The sequence below is a fragment of the Camelus bactrianus genome, chromosome 6, assembly GCF_048773025.1.
Source record: "Camelus bactrianus isolate YW-2024 breed Bactrian camel chromosome 6, ASM4877302v1, whole genome shotgun sequence".
Lineage (NCBI taxonomy): Eukaryota > Metazoa > Chordata > Mammalia > Artiodactyla > Camelidae > Camelus > Camelus bactrianus.
Window position 1 is genome coordinate 20,244,420 of NC_133544.1, and position 17,407 is coordinate 20,261,826.

A 17,407-nucleotide genomic window follows, 5' to 3' on the forward strand; every position below is an offset into this window, starting at 1 on the left:
CCATATCCTCAGAAGGGACCAACCCTGTTGACACCTTACTCTTAGACTTCCCAGTCTCCAGAGCTGTGAGAAAATAATTAAAAAAAATTTTTTTTAATCCAGTCTGTGATACTTTGTTACAGTGGCCATAACCAACTAATAGATTACAATATGAAAAATATCACAGGGCTCTTTGAGGGGAAAGAGAAACAGTATTTGTTGAGAGTCACTGGATAAAGAAATATGAATAAACTAAAAATCTCCTTTAACTGATCACTGCTACTCTTTGAATGGACATTAACTTCACGATGTTGATGAAGAAATGGGCACTTGGAGAGACTGGGTAATTTGTGTAAGATCAAAGAGCTGGTGGTGGAACTGATTTAAACTCATCTCTGTCCCACTTCTAGCTCTTGCCCTTTTTGCTTTGTGTCATTGGGAAAGAAATTACAACAGATAACTCAAGCCCAGCACTTGGGGTGTACTTCTAAAATGACTTCAGTGAAAGACATACCTGCTTATTTAGGAATAAACCCAAAGAAGCTTTAATCTGGAAATAAACCACACCTCTTGATGAATGAAACCTTCAGGATGACAAATAACCCTCTTAATAATCAATGAGTTACTTTGGTCTCCCACTAGATGGTGCTAGAACCCATTTCTATGTCATGAGGCAGTATGGTGCCGGGATCTCAATCCACTATTAACTTTCGGTGATTTGGCCATAATCTGCTTTGGTTTAACATTTCTTTCCTATTGTTGTTCTTGTTGCTCTACTTATAATTGAGAAGAGAATCCTTGAAAGCGCCAAAGTGAGAGAGTCACCCACCATATTGGCATGGCAGGAAATACGCACCATGGTCGTAGTGTGAGCGATACCTAACCAAGGAGCATAGGACACTTTTTATTTATGGAAAGGTCTTTAACACACTCATTCGTGGTTGAACGCATAGAGAACAAGGGACTTAAAATTGTTCTGTCCTGAGTTCTTCTAGTGATTGATTCACTCTGGGGAGAGGCATATAACTGCTCTCTGCCCGAGATTTTTCCACTTATAAAATAGAAATAAAATATGGGACACTTACTTCAAAGGAAACTCAGAAGATGAATGAGATAGTGTCTCTTAAAATACTCTGCGGTTGTTGGAGAGATAGAGTTATATATATCCTTTTTGCAAATAGTGCAAGAATGATGAGGCCTACAACTCGGCTTGGATCCATCAATGCTTATTTGAATCTTAGCCCCACTTGGTCACCGATTATCCCCAAGTACATTCACTGCTGCTTTCCTCGGTAAAATAAAAGGGCAACCACATGATGGAAACTGCCATTTGGGGACCATTAATAGATGTCTTTCAGTTTCTCAATGGAGGAATTTGTTCTGCCCTCCGGAAGTCATTTCGTCTCTATTTTTCTCCAGGCTCAAATTCTTTGCTGAGGGTAATATTTGGGGTAAGATTTCTGGATAGTCTCTTTATTCATAGGTCATCGAGGAAGGTTTCCACCGTGCTTTGTTTTCAACCCTTTTTTTCCGATACGTTTAGAAAGGCCTATAGAAAAAGTACACTGGGAATGAAAGACTATGAATATTTCAGACAAAATCAGATTTGGTAGGCTTGAAATAAGCTATTGACTGAATGGTGTCTCCCCAAAACTCATATGTCGAAGCCCTAACACCTAGTGTGGCATTATATAGAGGAAGAACCTAAAAGGAGGTAATTACGGTGAAATAAAGGAAAAGGTGAGGCCCTGACAGGGTAGGATTATTGTCCTTAAAAGAAGAGTCATCAGAGAGCTCCTGATCACTCTTCCCACCCCCACCTCACACCAGTCATGGGAGCACACAGGGAGATGGCAGCCTCCTGTGAGCCAAGAGGAAGACTCTCACCAGTAACCAACCACGCGGGCACCCCGACTTCCAGCCTCCAGCACTATGAGAAAGTGAATGTCTATTGCTTAAACCACTCAGTCTGGGGTATTTTGTTATGGCAGCCTCAGCTGACTAAGCCAAAATACTTACCTCACAGCTCTAAGAAAGGAGTTGGCACACTTTTGCTGTAAAGGGCCATATAATAAATATTTTAGACTTTGTGGGTCATGCAGTCTTTTACAACTACTCAGCTCCACCATTGTGGCACAAAAGCAGCCATAAGCAGTATATAAAAAAGTGAATGAAACTAAAAATAGACTTACCTATGATCTAGTCATCCCACTCCTGGGCATATATCTAGAGAAAATGCTAATTCAAAAAGACACGTGCACCCCAATGTTCATAGCAGCACTACTTACAATAGCCAAGACACGGAAACAGCCTAAATGTTCATTGACAGATGACTGGATAAAGAAGATGTGATACACACACACACACACACACACACACACACACACACACACACACACAATGGAATATTACTGAGCCATAAAAAAGAATAAAATAATGCCATCTGCAGCAGCGTGGATGGACCTGGGGATCATCATTCTAAGTGAAGTAAGTCAGAAAGTGAAAGAAAATACCATATAATATCACTCATATATGGAATCTAAAAAAAAAAAAAAGACACAAATTAACTTATTTATGAAACAGAAACAGACTCACAGACATGGAAGACAAACTTATGGTTACCAGGGGATTAAAAGGGGTGAGAAGAATAAATTGGAAGTTTGAGATTTGCAGATACTAACTACTGTACATAAAATAGATAAGTAACAAGTTTCTACTGCATAGCACAGGGAACTATATTCAATATCTTATAATAACCTATAATTGAAAAAAATATGAAAAGGAATGTATGTGTGTACACATATGACTGAAACATTATGCTCTACACCAGAAACTGACACAACATTGTAAACTGACTATACTTTAACAAAAAAAAAAAAAAAAAAAAAAAAAAGGAAAAACATGAATGAGGCTGTGTTCCAGTAAGATTTTGTTTACACCAGCAGGCAGTGGGCTATATTTTGTCACAGGCTGTAGTTTGCTGGCCTTTAAGAAAACACAAAAATAATTTAAAGTAGATGTACTCAGATTTTTTTCTTGAAGGCAGATTTTCATTATTACTAAACAAATACAAAACGACTTTTTTAAAGTTCCAATGTATGATTCCTACTAGGAATGATATAGTTACTGTTAGGCCAAAGGCACGTGGGCTAATGCTTATTTTTATGGTTAAACCATGTAAATTCTGGATCTCCTAATTTTTAATTTCTCCTAATATGGTGCAGGTTTTCTCTTTAATGTTTTATTTTTTCCTATATGAAACATTCAGACAGAAGTTCACTCATGGCCAAAGTGTAAGTAGCAGGTCTTTGTTACACAGAGCAACTTTGTTGTCAAGCTCTTTTTGCCTTTGTGTGTGCTAGATCTGACAGTGTCCCCCCGCCCCCCGACTTCTTCCCACTGCTGCAAGGCACTCAGCTAGGTGTCTCCTTTTCCTATGCGTGGGCTGCAGTTATTTGAAAATGTCACTTCACTGGCCTCTGTGATTTTAGTATGACTGCCGACGTTTTGTACTTGATATGTTTAGGTACAACCTTGACCACTGTTTATTTGTAAGGTGCTCATTATGACCCAGGCACTAGGTCAATTATTTTCCAAATAGGGTGTCATTGAATTGTTATAACATTCCTATAAATATTATTATGTCCATTTGGTAAATGAGGAAACTGAGGTACTGAGCAGTGAAGCAAAGGGCCCGTAATTGAATAGTTAGTAAGTAAGCAGCATTAGTCAGTTTGGAACCCAAGAGTGTGGGAATCTGGAATCTGTGCTTTCATTCACTCCTCCTGTTGGCTCTCTGTAATGCATACACTTTGAAAATAAGAAACCTTCCTCTTTTTTTATATTCTCATAATACCAAAAAAGAAAGAAAGAAAGAAAGAAAGGAAGGAAGGAAGGAAGGAAGGAAGGAAGGAAGGAAGGAAGGAAATCTGTATGTGACTACCATCCCTTCAAAAAGCTGAAGCACTGGAGATAGGATTCATTATACCTCATCTTAGCAAAGAAGATCTGGGTGTTTTATTTTTGTGGATTTGACAGTCTTCTTTCTTATAAAACACTGATTTTTGAGATCCATGGATGTATCATCTTAGTGTGTTGCTCTCCACTGAGTTAAATACAGGTTAGTCGATTCTGTGTTAATATGCTCTTGTCTGTCTCTTATTAAGACTATTTGCTTACAGAAAACAGGGATGACTTGGCTTTTCTTGCCTGTGAGGGAACATACCGCCATCTGGGACAGCAGGAAGACCCTGGGCTTCTGTGTCAGGCAGGACTTGTGTCAGCCTCTCATTTGGCTTCATCTGTTACGTAACCTCATGAGACTTCAATAACTTTATCTATGGACATAGGTTAATAATGTGACCCTACCAGGTGATTGAGGTTAGAAATAATGGTCGTAGAGTACAAAGCTTAGTGCCTGGCACATAATAGATTCTTAATAAATGCCCAGCTGCTGACAGTGTTGATCAGATGAAAAGAAACTTCAGAAAGGATATTAACTGATCAGCTGAGAAGAGATTATTGCTGCTCGCATGAGATGTGAGTTGGAACCATACCTATGTACCTTTGAGGCTGAATGTTGCTATGTATTTAGAAAAGATACAGTTTTCTCATTTGGAATAAAAATGACGTTCTGGAAGTGCTTGATATGACAGTGTGCTCTTTTACAACAGTTTTCTGTTAGAAGAAGTGAGACACATGGGTTAGATTTATCTTTGAAATACACAATTTAACTTTTAAGTGAAGGGGAAAAAGGCTTGGGGCAAAAATGTGTTGTTTTGTGTTTTTTTTTTGAAGGCTAAACACATGAAGTTCTCCCACTCTTTCTCATTTGCACTTAGTATACACTTGGATTAACAGAGCAGGGCAGGATTGCATAAATTAACTGAGTCCTTATTTCCTTGTGTTTATTATCTAATCTGTCATGTTGGGTCAGCAACTGTGAGTGCCAGGAGCTGCTGACCTCCAGGCAGTCCTCTGAGACCAGATGAGGAAGATACAACCCAGATTTTCTGGCCTAAACTGCCCCTTGTGTATCAGTCTACCAGCAGAGACTAAATGGGACCATGGCTCCTTATCTGCGTTGTGGATTATCTGAGGAAAAAATTAAAATATGAGGCAGTTTCCTCTCCTCTATGCCATTTCCATAGACTTTATCTGCCATTATTTAGTGGTTGCTCATAGGGTAGTAAGAAATGTTGATCTGTTGAAACCACACATAATTAAGGAAGGAAATCTAGAAAAAAAAAAAAATCCTTGACTGCCTTGTTAAGACAAACATATGGGATTTAGGGGTTGATCAGATATCTGGGTAGTCCTATACCAGCAGAGCTTATGAATCTTTTTCAGTCTGTGCCTCATGCAGTTGTGACTGTGGAACAGGGTTATGAACTGACTGCTGCACCAAGAGGAGTAGGAGTGATGGAAGGAGAAGGTCCATCCAGCTACCTGGTCCCTCGATACAGTTGCCAGATTTAGCCAAAACAGTGACAGCAAAAGCAAAACCCAAAACAGGCTGCCCATTTAAATTTGAACAACAGACAAACATGAATCACTTTTTAGCATAAATAAATATGTTCCAAGTATTGAACAGGACATGACGATCCTAAATAAAAAACATACTGTTTATTGGAAATTCCAGTTTAACTAGACATGCTAAATTTTATCTAGTAGAGTGTAACGTAATTTTATTATTTCTGTGACATGATTTTAATGTCTATGACATAATTTTATTTAGGGATTATGACAAAGGTAGATGTCGAGGCAGAGTCATGGGTCCAAGGCAAGCAAATTGAGCGGCAAGTGGAAACAGACACAATGAATTGGGGTCAGAGGATCTTGAAATTTGGAGAAACCTGTTTCGATACAGGGAAGCTGTTAGACCTCCTGGTTGTAAAGGAGTCAGGAATTTAGGCTCTTTAGAGTGTGTCCTCCTCAGATCTTACTGATGTCGCTGGGTCCGCCACCTCCCCACACGGTGCACAAGCTGTCAGATCCTCATGATTAAACAGACTGTGAAGTGGTCCCATGGGGAAGCCCTTCCTTGTGAAATGGCAGACCTGGGATGAATCCTTGTTTCTGCCACTTATCAGTTAAATGAACTAATCTCTCTGAGCTGTAGGATCCTCGTATCTACAATGGAGAGGTGTTGAACTGGATCACTCTGTTTAAACTCGTTACTGGCTGAGCATCTGAAGTTTATAAGAATGAATCCCTCTCCTTCATGTGTCTTCCATCCTTCCCTCTCTGCTTCTTTCTCTCATTAGTACCCAAACCTGTCTTTGTCTGTTGAGTTACCTAAATAACTAAGTGTCTTGGACTTCACATCCTCTCTTCCTCCTACTATTGACATATCTCTGCCCAAACATCTTGAAAGAATAATCGCCACAGGTTGTATCTCTTTGTTCTCCCCCCTTCTCAGTCCAATGTGGTCTGGTTAAGATTACTAACAAGCCCTCAATTGCTAAATCAGATGGATGTGTCACCCATGACTCTTCTGTAACATTTGGCAGTGCTGGTGTACCCCTTCCTCATCCAGGTACTCTGTCCACTCATTTCCTTTGGCTTCTCAGACAGCCTACCAGCTGTCACAGACTCTTCTTGCTCTGTGTGTTCTTTATATCTAGATGCTGAGGAAGGTTTTCTCCTGGCTCTCCACTCAGCCTGAAAATTATCCTTTCCCTGGTGTATGCATTGCTGTGGCTTCAGTTGACATTGTTATGTTGATGAGCTACAATTGCGAATCTCCAGCTAGGTTTTTCTTCTAAGCTCCACATGGGTATTTTCAACACTAGGCCTCCTGAAGTTGATATCCTATGGCTACTTCAGTATAGCCTAAATCCCTGTTCCTCCTATGCCAGCAAAGCATAAAAAGAATGCCATTTATTTCTTCTGACAACCAAGAAGATGGTAAAGGAAGCAAGATTTAGCTCCTTTTAAAACTCCTGTTCCTCTGGATGCAGGTAAATGTTCTCTGGACGCAGACAGTAGTGCTTGGTAATTACAATGGTTTGTTTTTGAAACAAATGTGATGGCTGAAGTTTTCCAGTATCCTTTTTGTCTGGCCATATGCCTTTACTAGGGGTATTCTCACAGTTTTAGCTTGTTCACTGATTGTCCCAGAGACATACCCTGTTGATAATATTCTAAGTGCTCTTTTGGTTGTACAGGGTTTTTTTTGACGTACTTCTCTGTTTTATCACACAGAAAGTCACTGTTGTCGTTACTGTGTTATCAGTGCTTGACAGTTTGGGTCTATGAGCCAGAGTGTCCCCAGAGGCATAGGGTGATGGCATATTCTTTCCTCGTGCATATTCTGCCAGCTAACCAAGGGAGCCTTATCAGAGACCTCAGGTAAATCTACGTACATTAGAGTGATGATGCTCATTGTGGGTGCACGTTAATTTACCAAGGGTTATGCTTCTCCAGGATCATTCTGAACACATTTTGTAAGGGAAATCACATTTCCCTACTGATTTGCATTGTAATTTCAGGGATGTGTGCCCTCATTAAAAATGTTGGCAATAAGGCAAATTAAAATTATTCTTTAACATGAGAAACTCTACAATAACGTATTTGTTATGAAAGAAGGACCTCTAAAATATTATCCACAAGGTATCAGAAATAAGTGAAATACATTGCTGGCTTTTCTTTAATTTCATAAAATTTCAAGATAAGAAGTTACACTAGAAGCAAACCATAAACTAATATTCATCTTAATTTCTGCAGTTTTGTTTGCATTATTTTGTTCTGAGAAAAGAAGAAGTTTTCTTAGGGTGGGGTGAAGATCGCTGGAAGGGAGTCTGCACAGGCTGCTTTAACAAAATACCAGAGACTGGATGGCTTAAACGATAGATACTTATTTCCCGCAGTTCTGAAAGCTGAAAGTCTGAGATCAGGGTTCTAGCATGGTAGGATTCTGTGAAGGCCCTCTTCCTAGCTTGCCAATGGACGGCTGCCCCTTGCTGTAACCTCGCATGGCAAGTGAACAAGAAGCAAGCTCTCTGGTCATTTCTTATAAGGGCACTAATCCCATTATGAGGACCCCACCCTCATGATCTCATCTAAACCTGATTACCTCCCTAAAACTCTTCCTAATACCATCACACTGGTAGGGTGAGGACTTCAACATATGAATTTTGGGGGAACACAACATTCAGTCTGTAAGAGGGATAGTCTACCTGCTGGGAAAATACTCTGCATGTCTATAAGTTGGTAGCAAATTTTTATGTTTTGAGAGATAAAGTGTATATAGCTGAATAGAATAAACATTATTTAAACTAGGGGTCAAGTCTTAATAGATTTGTTGTTCTGTTTGCCTCAAGAAACCTATGGCATTGAAAGAGTTGGTTCGAGAGAAGTTTTTATTGTGTTCTTTAGGCGATTGTATGCTGGGGGAAAAAAAAAACTACATAGCCCCTGATAAAGGCTACCTTATCTAGCGTTTTGACTTAACCATGTGTCATGTCTCTGTGTATTATTACCTGAACACAGAATGACGAAGAATCAGGTAACGAATTCTACAGAGTGAAATGAATCAGATCTGGCTTTTCATCCTTCTAAATCCTTTCTGGTGATGCTATTTTCTGTGGGTTTTGACCATTCCATTAGAGTTTAGAATTATGGCATACAGGAAAAAAACCTAATTTTGAAGAGGGGGAGATTATTATTATTTTTAATGAAAACATATTTACACAAAGACAAGATATGTATATGAATAGTGGTGGTAACATTATTCATCATAGCCCAAATCTGGAAATAATTCAAGTGACCATAAATTGGTGAATGAAGACATATACAGTGGAATACTACCCAGGAATAAAAAGCAGTGTACTACTGAGATGTACTACAGCAAATTGAACCTCAAAAAAATTTTGCCCAGTGAAATAATTCCAAAGCATAAGACTATGTATAATATAACTTTATGTATGCAAAACATTGAGATGAGGGAAATTTATAGAGATACAAAGCAGATCAGTCGTTGCTAGGGGTTGGGGTGGGAATAAGGATTAACTGCAAATGAAGGTACAAGGGGGACTTTTGAAGGTGATGGAAATGTCCTAAAACTGTACTGTGATGACAGGTACAAGCTCTACATTTTCTAAAAACCATTCAAATGTACACTTGCAATGGGTGAATTTATGTGGTATAAATTATGCCTAAATAAAGCTTAACAGATAAACTTCTAGCAAAGCTTTGTGTTCTTCCTCAATGTGAAATTTGAAAACCCATATCCTGTGAAATTGTTTTTGTTCTGGCCCAGCCTGGATTTCTCTTCTTTTAGATTATTCTGATCTTAACACCATGATCTTTTCGCAAGTCCTTTGAAGTCCATTCACAAGCATTACTGGTCAACTGGACACCTATTTTCTTTCAGACAATTACTCTGACCACAGAATTATTTGTGACTTTCAGGCACAAGCTGCTTAACAGAATGACAGGAATGCTAAACACATTAATTGGGAGGTACTGGGTGAGGACCTCTGTCTTCTCTGGCACTGTCAGCCAGACTAAAGTGAAGTGTGGCGCTGGTAAATCAACCTAATGGCTGCACTTGATTCCCATTATGAATCCCACAGGGGTACATTTCCTGATGTATCAAAATTCTTGAATAATGTCCATCAGCACTTTGCTGTCAGTGTACTGCACATTGAGTGTGTTCTCGCTTGAGGAACACTGTACCAGTCTCTACATCAGAATTTTTGAGAAAAGGCAGACCACTGTTGAAAAACAGATAATAAACAGTAATGGAGCAAACAGGGGGCCATGTTAGTGCTGTTAGTCACAGTAAATGTATCTGATTTTTTCTCCTTAATCTGTAACTCTCTCGGTTCCTCCCTTGTGCAGAGAGCAAATGGTGCTCTTCATAAAAAGCTAAACATCTTATATGATGCTTGTGCACAGATCTAAGAAAATATGATTAGACTGTGGCACATGTAAATCTGTAATAAAAGGCTGAGTCATCCTATAATGTCAACCTTTAGGCAGGCAGAATCACAACATTAAGAGTTGTAAGATAACAAGTAAAAAAATGAAGGCCCTAAACTTAAGGAAATTTAATTTGATTTCAGAGGTAAAATATACTCATTTTTAAAAGCTGAGTCATTAAAACATTACAAGTGCTGAGATAAACAGAATAGTCCATGCTTTCTGAGAGAGCTCAATGCTGGTTGGAAAAGTCAAGAAAAAACTCAGGTGGAGGTGGTACTACATGTTTGTCTTAAATTGGGTGAAACCTGGCCAGCTAGGGAAACAATCAGGGGTTGAGAGGTAGCATTCCAACAAGTGTGAGCATGGGGGTGAAATGCTAAAGTATGTTCTGTGAACAGTGCGGAGAGTGATCTGGCTATAGCAGAAAACATGTATTAGAGAGTCATAGGAGATAAAGTCAGAAAATATCTTACACTTTGTGGATTGTCTTGAATGCTTGAACAATAGATCGTGGAGAACCAATGACGATTTTGAAAAGGGATAAGACATTATTGTGGATGATATTCTAAAAATAATGTGCAAAAGTATTGTATAGAATGGATTGAAAGGAAAGGACCTTGAGTGCTAGGGGGTCAATTAGAAAATGATGGGAAAGAACAGATATGGATTTCTAAAAATTGATAGGTATGGGATGGAAACTAAAAAATGTCCTCTATCTCCTTACTTCCAAAATTCAAGTTAATCCCATAGTTACACATCTGAGTGAAGAGGCATATGATTGTAGCATTGGCAAAAATTTTAATCTAGAAAGAGAGCTAGGAGAATAGAAAATGATGAGTTTTAATTACTGAATATTGAATGCAGTGTGTTGAGCAGATATCTAAGGAGGCCATTCATTGGCAGCCAGTTCTGAAGGTGCCTGCACTGACTGCTCTGTGTTTTTGGTGCTTTGGGCAAGACCTGTATACAGTAAGTGCCCTATAGATATTAGGTGATTGACTCGAAATAAATGAATATATAATAATGGAGAATTGGTTAAACGTTATGGTAACAGATTTGGAAGTCCTTTGCACAGAGATCATAGTTCAAAATATGAGAAATAAGTTTTTAAAATGAGTGCCCCCCCAAAAAAAGGAAAAAGAAAGAAGGAAAGAAGAAAATGACCAAGAGCCAAGCCTTGGGAAAGTCTTCTAGTGAGGAAGTGTAACAAGACAAGGAACCCGCAAAAAATGGTATTGATCAGAAAACTTTAATGTGTAAAATTTCTACAATTAAAAAATGGTAGGTAAAAACAACATTTTTACAGTAGTTTTAGGAGGGAAAAAAAAACTACCTTTAATCCTAGAAATAATCATTCAAAAATTGATTATGTGAGAATTCAGTTATGTGAAAAATGAAGGATATAATAGTGTGCTTAAATATCAAAAGACTGTACAGTTATTTTCTTGCTTTCCTAAAGTCAAGAAATTGTGTCACGTGTATGTTGATGAAAATTGAATAGTGTCAGGCAAAGCCTGTTTACTTCCTCTAGGGTGATATTTTACTCCACTTGTGATTATACAGAAATTAATTTTGGAAACTGAATTAAGCATAATTTTTAAAATATTCAGAGCTAGTTGTATATGGTCCAATCCTTCAAGATATTTCTTGTGAATTTCCAAAAGAGATTTTTGCCACATCAGGAAAATACCATCCACATTTTCTTACAGTAGTAATAAATGAGACAATCTTTTTCCTCCTTAAAATCACTTTTAAGATATTGTCCTTGACAAAGCTACAGAAATAATGAAAAGATTGTGGTTTCCAGGGGCTTGGGGAGAGGAAGGGAGGGAGGAATGAATAGATGGAGCACAAGGGATTTTTAGGGCAATGAAATTATTCTGTATGATACTATAGTGGCAGCTACATGTCATTATGCATTTGTCAAAATTCATAGAATGTACCGCATCAAGAGTGAATCCTAATGTAAACTATGGACTTTGGTTGATAATAATGTGTCCATGTTGGTTCATCGGTTTTACCAAATATGCCACACTGATGAGGGATGTTTAGGATAGGGGAGTACATATATGTGGGTGGGGAGGAAAAAATAAATAAATAAAAAAAATAAAAAGGGATATATATGGTCATCCCTTGTATCCAAGGGATATTGGTTCCAGAACCCCCTCGGATATCAAAATCCACAAATGCTAAGTCCCTTCTATGTATACAATGGTGTAGTATTTAAATATAACCTATGTACATCCTCCTGTATACTTTAAATCATCTCTAGATTACTTCTAATAGCTAATACAATGTAAATGATATGTAAGTAGCTGTAAATACAATCTGAATGCTATATAAATAGTTGCTTGTGTATGGCCAAAAAAAAAAAAAAAAAAGAAAAGAAAAAAAAAGATATTGCCCTTAAAATCTTAACAAAGTTGAGATAGTAATTAGATTTCTTAGCATTAGTATGCTATATCCATGTCTGGGTTTTGGCTATAAATGCTTAAAACTTATTATAATAAGAAATAAGGTTGGAAATTTTCTCTTGAAATTTCAGATTCAGTATACCGAATGCTTAAAGTGTATACGTCAAATAGCCAAGATCCACGGACAGCTATAATTTGTTCAAGCTTGACACAGTTGAATTTTCTCTTTGGTGTTCCAGAAACAGGCCACATGGCCTTTCAGCTCATAGATTGAGCTAAGCATACTTCCTTTTGAGAATCAAAGAACCTCAGTATGGAACACAGGCATTTTTTGACCCAAATACCAATCTTCACAAACCAAAGGAAAAAATTCTGGTGTTTCATGTACTGTCATTCCCATAAATGGTTATTTTGATAGCAAGATGAGTTCTTCTCTAAGAGAACTCGGCAGCCTTTGGACAATCATTGCTTGAGGACAATGGTTTAGGGCATCTAAACTGATGATTTTTCTTTCTCTCCAAATTTTTTTGCTAGCAATCTAGAAAACCAACTCAATATTTCTAGAATAGTAAAAGCATATACTAGAATCATCCTCCTCCCTAATTCTGCTACTTTGTTTGGAAAAACTCGACAAAACCATGAAGATAATTCGTCTTGTTAATAGTTGCCAAGGCTTGAAAAAAGAGCATTTTTATTTCATAGAATATTTAGCTAAACATTCAGAGTAAACTAATAGTTGAATAGACTCTTCCACTGGTAGAACCACCATAAGTCAACCAAAGAAAATAAAAAGTAATGATTTATTCTTTTGCCAAACTTGAATGCAGTATTCTCTGCTGAGTTGTCTGTTTAAAGACTGATTATAGGAATAACACAAAGAAACACCATAGTGTTCTTTAATAAGGAACACTACTTCGCCCATAAAGAAACACTGTTAGAAACATTTTGGAAACATTCAGAATACAAGGTTTAATGAGAGTCACCAAAGAAATAAAGTTTTTACTTTTTGCAAATAAAGGGGCTATTTTACACAAAATATTCACAGTTTGTAAGGATTCTTGGTTATAGGTTTGAGCAATTGCCAACTTATGTGTGGGGCAGAGATAGTCTTTTTTAAGGATTTGTCTGATTTTTATTTTAATTATTTTACACAAATGTCATTCAAGAAGCTCATTTGTGCCATTACTCTGCATTTTTAGACTTAGACTGTATTGAGAAATCTGGATGTCATCTTTTTTACGATGTTTATGACCCTTTATTTGGTATTAGCCTGATCACATCTACGAATTTTATTTTTGCCAACATTGGCAGCTACCCTACTGTTTCCTCAAAACAAAAAACATTCCATCCCATATCCTTCAAAAAACTTCTAAAAATGGGAGATGCTGATCAGAGCCTGGCACTACCTTCACAGAAACTTCTTCTAGAGTCTAAGTTGTGTGAGGAAAGAGACTTAAGTCACTGTTAAGTCCCCTCACCTGGAAGGATTAATGAGTCATGCTCCCAGAAATATCCGTTGAGTGACTTAGATTAAAATGTGTTTAATGTCGTCAGTGATGTCAATGGTGGGCAATGAATGGTGAGGCTGGCTGCTTCAGATATGCATGAGCTCCAAAAAGCAATGTTCTAGGTAGCAATGTTTTCATACGTGGCTACCCACGTAGATCCATTTAAAGGTTCCTGGGACCAAACCTGAATGATCTTATTTTTTCATCTGTGTTCTAGCTTGCATAGAGCATGAACTATAGCTCATGGGAAGGTAAATAGAAGATACATCACAAAGGACTTTCATGAGACCCATAGCCCCCCTTTTGACATTATAGTAGATTTAATTATAAAATATAAAGTGTTTATTGTTTTTAATAAGCAGTAAGCTTACCAGTATAAGATGAATCACACACACAAGCTACACTGAACATAATTAAGGAATTATTATTATATGATGCGTTAGGTATAGTGCTTATTGTGAATGTGTTCTGATGCTGTCTCTTGCATACCCCCAAACTTAGAAGTATTTGTTTTGATATTAATTTTATGTATTTTATACTATGAAATCTACTTGTATTTTTAAAGATTTTTCCAACTTTGCAGTTCTTTTATTAAATATATTTCTTTAAAGAGTACCTTCCCTAACTTAGCTACCAGATTTACATCTGAACTTCTAAACGGACTTCTTGTTCTCTGCCTCTTCTTCCCCAGAATACTGCTAAATGTAGGCAAAGGGAGAAGAGAGTTTGGACCTGGTGGTTACCAGTATGCCAAGTGCAATTGAGGTCAAGCAGAATGATGAGTAAAAGTGAAGTCTTTGCGATTTGGCAAGAAGGTGATTATTAGATGTCCATGGAAAGAACAATTTTATAGCTAAATGAGGATGGAAACCAGATTGGAAAATAATGATAAGATATATTTAAACCCATCAGGCAGTATAAAATATAAAAATCTGACACCACCAATTGCTGCAAGGCTGTGGAGGAAACCTCATACATTAATAGTGGAAGAACACATTGAAACAACTATTTTGGGGAGACAGCTGATACTGTCCACATTATGTAGTGAAGATGAAAATGCACATGGCATAAGGTTCAGCTATTTTACATCTGGCTGAGTACCTTAGAGAAACTTTCCCTTGTCCACAAAGAGACATGTACTAAAATGTCCATTTGGACATCATATTTGGTAGTGAACAATTGTAAGTAATGTAAATGTCCATCAGCAAGGGGAAGCTAATTTGTGCCCTGTTTATCTGATAAATTGTATTCATCAGGTAAAATTAATGAATTGAAACTGTATGCATCAATATGGATGCATCTCAAATATATAATAAAATATATTTAAAGAACAAATTTCAGAATGAAACAAAGTGTGGTATCATAACGTACTTTAAAGACATTCAAAAGAATGCTATTTTAAAAACTATGTATACATGTAGTAAAACTACATAGTAAAACCCACACATATGTAGCAGAAGTATGAAAAACTGGGAAGGAATTGGGACGGTAGTTACTTGGTGAGGGGAAGGTTTGGCAGAGATGTTACATAGGAATGGGACCAAGGAGAGCTACAAAGAAAACTTCAACTGCACTTAAAATGTCTTATTTATTTTCTATTTTTTAAAAGACTGAATTGAGTAAGAGGAAACACCAATGTATTCATTTAGATGGTGAGTGACTTATTATTTTACTGTTTTTAAATATGTTTGAAATACTTTATTAAAACATGAAAGTGAAAGTGAAGGCTATTTTTCGATTTGGGGAGGTGTGATTATATTTGAAGTTGGAGGATGCTGAGAAAGGAGGCAAATTTTAAGACTAAAGAAATTGGGGATTCAGCATGAGCCTCCTGAAAATGAGGCATATAGGGTCTCAAGCTTAAAGAGATTGGTGGTCCTTGAGCTCCACACTGCATCTTATTCTTTTTGCATCTATGCCACCATCTATCTCATACATACATCCATGTCTTGTTCATCTTTGTTTCTCTGGTGCTGAGCACAGGGCTTGATAACCAATCAGTGTAAGAAGGAAGAAAGGAAAATTGAAAAATATGCAATGAAAAAATAAAAATTGAGAACCATAAAAGAAGGGAAGAGAAGAAAGTTAGAGGAAGGTAGTGAATGACAGTGAGGAAGAATTGAAGGAAAGAATAAATCAGAAGTAGAGACAAAAGAGGGTGGAGTTTGTTTTCCGGAACCAAGAGGACAGTACATTTTCCTGTTGAGAATGAAAGGGCTTGAAAAGCTAGGATTTATCTTGTTTTAGAAACCTCAAATCATGTGCTTTTTGTACTGGAATCTAACTAGATCCCTAAAAATTTAAATTCAGTGGTGTTGTCAGGGAAAAACGACAATTTGGGAAAAATAATCGCCTGATCCACTGAACAGTAAGGAGTAGCTTGCGTTGGCATGTTAAGGGAAAACAGACACAAATGGAATTTTGTGATGCTTTGGGTAAGTCACAGAGTTAGCAGATACTTGTTGATTAATTAATTGATGAGATTGAGCTGGTTTAGAGGGCTCTTTAGCAATCACCTTATTTGGCGTTAATATGGAGATATGAAGCTATACACATCGAACAACTTAACACACATACAAATAGTACCACACCATTAATAGCTAGCGTTGCCCTGAACTGTGACTCACACTGTGTGGGTAATGGGAATAGCTGCATTAAAACTCCTAGTACAGCTATTCCCAGGGCTTGCAGTTGAAGTCAACCTTGATTCTTTGGATTTATCCATTGAATTCTATCATTGATATCAGAGGACAAAGGGCAGGGCAGATGCTGACTACTGCTTATTTGTAATTGTGCACCAGATCAATCATCAAATAACTCTAATGTAATTTCTCAGCCAAATGAATAATGCTGAATAATTCTGAGATAATTTCTGTCTGCTGGAAAGCAAATCTCAGGGTTTTATGATTCAGTATTTCAGTGTCAAAGAATTACAGTTGATAGGAAGTCAAACTGCTTCAGACTTCTGGGTTTTCTGCATTGTATTTTCTTCATGGGCTATCAGCTCTAAAAGCACCAAGTAAATAGAATTATAGTTTATTAGAAAAGATGAACTTCCATTAATGTTTCAAAAGACTCTGCATCTGGTACCCATTGTATATAACTTTAAACAACTTTTGTTATGTCTCTATTAGGTATTCAATCCACAAGTATAATCATGTGATGTATAGCCTGGAAACACATGGAATAGTGTAACTACGGCCATCCTGTCAATCCCATCCCAACACTTGTTTTTGTGTGGTTGTGAGTTAGGAATTTTTTTTTTTTTACATTTTTAAGGAGATCTAAATAAGAATAATGTTTTATGACATGAGAAAATTATAGGAAATTCAAATTTTTGTCCACAAATAAAGATTTATTGGAATATAGCCACACTCTTTCACTTACATTTCGTCTGGGGCTGCACTACAATCAGACTTAAGTGGTTGTGACAAAGACCACATGGCTCTGAAATCCTACAGTATTTACTCTGTGGCCCTTTACAGAAAGAGTTTGCTGACCCCTGGTCTAAATATGTTATTTTGTAATTATGTGGTACTTTTCCTCCCTGAGATTGGCATAAACAACTCTTTGGGT